Source organism: Mus caroli, chromosome 2, assembly GCF_900094665.2.
Source record: "Mus caroli chromosome 2, CAROLI_EIJ_v1.1, whole genome shotgun sequence".
NCBI classification, from domain to species: Eukaryota; Metazoa; Chordata; class Mammalia; order Rodentia; family Muridae; genus Mus; species Mus caroli.
The window spans coordinates 81,724,165-81,728,209 of record NC_034571.1 but is presented as its reverse complement, the minus strand read 5'-3'; the positions used below and the strand labels follow the sequence as shown (position 1 = coordinate 81,728,209).

Below are 4,045 nucleotides of genomic sequence, written 5' to 3'. Positions count from 1 at the left end.
AAAAAAAAAAAAATCTATTGCCAAGAAGGTTCGACCTTGGAAATGGACGCTTTTTACCAACCTAGCTCAAAAGGATGGTGCTATATTTTTCTATTGGGGACGAGCAGCGGAGGAAGGCAAGGACTACCCTTTTGCCAGGTTCAATAAGATAGTGAAGGCGCCCTTGTACTCAGAGCAGGACTACCAACTCTACCTTCATGATGATGCATGAACTAAGGCAGAGACTGTCTACCTCTTTGACATCAGCAGCCGATTTGATCTGAGCTTCATAGTTATTCAGGATCGGTATGACCACCAGCAGTTCAAGAAGCGTTCTGTGGAGGACCTGAAAGAGAGGTACTGCCACATTTGTGCCAAGCTTGATCTGGCTGTGCCAGGCACAGATCTCAAAATACCAGGGCTTGATGCTGGGCATGAGAGACAGCGGAAGGAACAGCTGGAGCGGCTTTACAACCGAACCCCAGAGCAGGTGACAGAGGAGGAGTATCTTCTACAGTAGCTGCATAAGATTCTCCCGGAAAAAAGAGCGGGAGAAGCGCAGCCAAGACCTGCAGAAGCTGATTACAGCAGCAGACACCACTGCAGAGCAGCGGAGCACGGAACGCAAGGTTCCCAAGAAGAAGCCACCCCAAAAGAAGGAGGCTAAGAAGCCGTTCCTGAGACTGCAGGCATCAAGTTTCCAGATTTTAAGGCAGCAGGTGTCACACCATGGAGGCAGCGGATGAAGCTGCCCAGATCTGTGGGTCAGAAGATCAAGGAGCTGGAACAGATGCTTCTGGAACTTGGTGTGGAGCTGAGCCCTACCCCCACAGAGGAGCTGGTGCATATGTTCAATGAGTTGCGTAGCGACCTGGTGTTTCTCTACAAGCTCAAGCAGGCCTGTGCCAACTGTGAAATATGAGCTACAGATGCTGTGGCACTGGCACAAGGCCCTGGCTCGGGCAGGAGTGCTGGGGACCCCTGCCACAGCAGCAGTGGGACCAACCCCGGCTTCTGCTGAGCCAACAGTGTCTGAATCTGGACTTGGTCTGGACCCTACCTAGGACACCATCATTGATGTCGTGGGTGCACCCGTCACACCCAATTCGAGGGAACGACTGGAATCAGCCTCCTCCGGCTCATCTACTGTGAAGAAAGCCAAGAAACCATAGGGGCCATCAGAGTTGGTGGTATGGTGTAAATAGAGCTGTTAAATTGGGGGAAAAACAATAACAACAACAAAAAACCCTCCCTCTGGTCTTCCACTGATGGGGCCCTACCCATGCCCCAAGGATACCACAAAGACAAAAAACAAAAAACAAAAACAAAAAACAAACAAAAAAACCCTGTTACTATTTTCAAGAAGCTTCAGCAAGCCCCTTGATTGGGCCTTCTAGTCACAAGAGGAAGGGAGAGATAAGAGGTCAAAACTTTTAAATTCAGATTCCACTTTAGAGAACTTGACCTAAGTTTGAACTCAGGTAAACAGGCTGGTACCTAGTATTAGTTTCCAAGTTGCCACCAACAAAACCTGAGCCTAGCTCCAGTTTCTAGGCTAATCCCTAACAAGATCGGTGTCTCTAGTTTAAACCCTCAACAAGACCAATATCTTCAGGTTATTCCCTCATCAAACTTGCACACCAGATTACAAGCCTACCACACTGCCTAACTAGAGCAGAAATTAAGTTTATGATATGACTCCCAGCACCAGCCAATTATGTTAAAGTCCACAGTAGCTTTCCAATCAGATGATTGCACCACCTAACCCCACCATGCATGCTGCTTACTTGCCTTGCCCTATAAATATCTGGGGCTCCACCAAGTGTCCTGCTTGAAGGCAGTCGGGCAGTGCACTGAGGGGTCCCAAGATAGTTCAAGTAAAGACACTGCTGTGAATTGCATTAGATCAGCTCTTGTGGGTGAATCACTAACATCTCTCTGGCACTACAATTCCACCCACATAGAGCTGGGTGGATCACTATTTATTGGGTTTGCTTATGGAGAATGCTGCTCCCCATTCCATCACTGAATTTGGAAATTACTCACTTGATAAAGTCCACAGCTAATGCTCAAGGCAATACAGTGAGACTTGGTTGGTCACAAAAAAGATAACTAAAAAACAATAGGATGGGATCCCCACATAAAAAGGCCAACTAGCACAACCTTGGTTCTGCAGCTCCAGCCAACCACAAGATGGTCCATTCTCATGCACATTTTTTGGGTTTGGGTGATAAATATGAGAAAGATAATTTAAAGGGGTGTTGGCTGCTAGCTGGAATATGAATAGATAAACTGGTGCTTCTCTGAGAGAAGAGAATTTAAAAGTAGAAGTACACTAAAAACATTGTGTCCAGAGGATTGGAATGAAAGCCATTTAAAACTTACATTAAAATCCTCTCCCCATTTCCCCTCTACACTCCCGAGACCTCAGGGTGGAGGTCACAAAGATCTGCCGGCTAATGCCTCCCAAATTCCAGGAATAAAGACAAGAAGTGCCATACCCTGTGAGAATCACTTCTTCTTTTTTTTTTTTTTATTTTGTATTTTTTGTTTGTTTGTTTTTCGAGACAGGGTTTCTCTGTATAGCCCTAGCTGTCCTGGGACTCACTTTGTAGACCAGGCTGGCCTTGAACTCAGAAATCTGCCTGCCTCTGCCTCCCAAGTGCTGGGATTAAAGACATGAGCCACCATACCCAGGGAGAATCACTTCTTATCTGACAAAGTTTTCATCACAAAAAGTTAGACTTTTTTTCTACTTTTATCATTCTCTTGAGACTTCCAGGGGCCTTCAAGGTCACAAAGGACTTAATGTAGAATTTGATCTTGGAAAAGTTTCTAGAAAGGGCAGGCATGGGGGTTGAAAGGGCACATACTGCTCTTTCACAGGACCTGTGTTCCGTACTCAAAAGCCACAAGGCAGCTCACAAATGTCCATAATGACAGGTCTGGTATCTTCTACCACCTCAGATACCAGGCATATATGTGGTGCATACGTGCAAGCAAAACTCATGTTTTGATCCTTTAATCCCAGCACTCTGGAGGCAGATGGAGGAAGGTCTTTGTGAGACCAGCCTGGTCTACAGCTATAGAGTTCCAAGCCAGACATGACTACAGTCAGTAAAACTGTCTTGCAAAACCTAGATAGATAGATACATAGGTAGATAGATAGATAGATAGATAGATAGATAGATACATACATACATACATACATACATACATACATACATACACAGACAATGGATTCATATCATGGTGAAATAAAAACCTTCATTTACCAGAGGGATAATTACTCTGGACAGTGGTAACACACAATGCCTGTACTTAGGCAAGCAGATCTCTGAAGGGAGCCAGGACTACAGAGTGAGTTTCATGACAGCCAAGACTATACCATGTAACCTTGTTTGAAAAAAAAAACAGAAAGAAGCTGGGCGTGGTGGCGCATGCCTTTAATCCCAGCACTTGGGAGGCAGAGGCAGGAAGATTTCTGAGTTCCAGGCCAGCCTGGTCTACAAAGTGAGTTCCAGGACAGCCAGGGCTATACAGAGAAACCCTGTCTTGAAAAGAAAGAAAGAAAGAAAGAAAGGAAGAAAGAAAGAAAGAAAGAAAGAAAGAAAGAAAGAAAGAAAGAAAGAAAGAAAGAAAGAAAGAAAGAAAGAAGGAAGAAAACATACAATTATGTTTGCATTTTTAGCCATATTATCCAGAAATATCAAGTAAGAAATTTTCAATTTATTCCCATTTTTCTTCGTAACTCCACCTTAAACCAGTTTAAGTTATTTTTAGAGTTTTTCATATGCTGTACAGAAATATAAAAAATGTTTAAAACAAATGGAGTTCTAGTAATAAAATACATGATAAAATTCTGATTTTGCTAATGCCATTGTCCAACTGATTAAGTTACAGTAAAATTGGGGCAGGGAACATAATCCAAGCAGCATAAGAAACCTTTAAACATTTTTTTTTTAATTTTTTTTCTTATTTATTTATTTATTTATTTATTTATTATATGTAAGTACACTGTAGCTGTCTTCAGACACTCCAGAAGAGGGCGCCAGATCTCGTTACG

The 4,045-nt window shown here is 43.4% G+C and overlaps 1 pseudogene; it reads left to right on the top strand.

The window, feature by feature from the left end:
- LOC110306495 overlaps positions 1–1,151 on the top strand; it is a 3,686-nt pseudogene extending 2,535 nt beyond the window's left edge.
- The last annotated feature ends 2,894 nt before the right edge of the window (positions 1,152–4,045 follow it).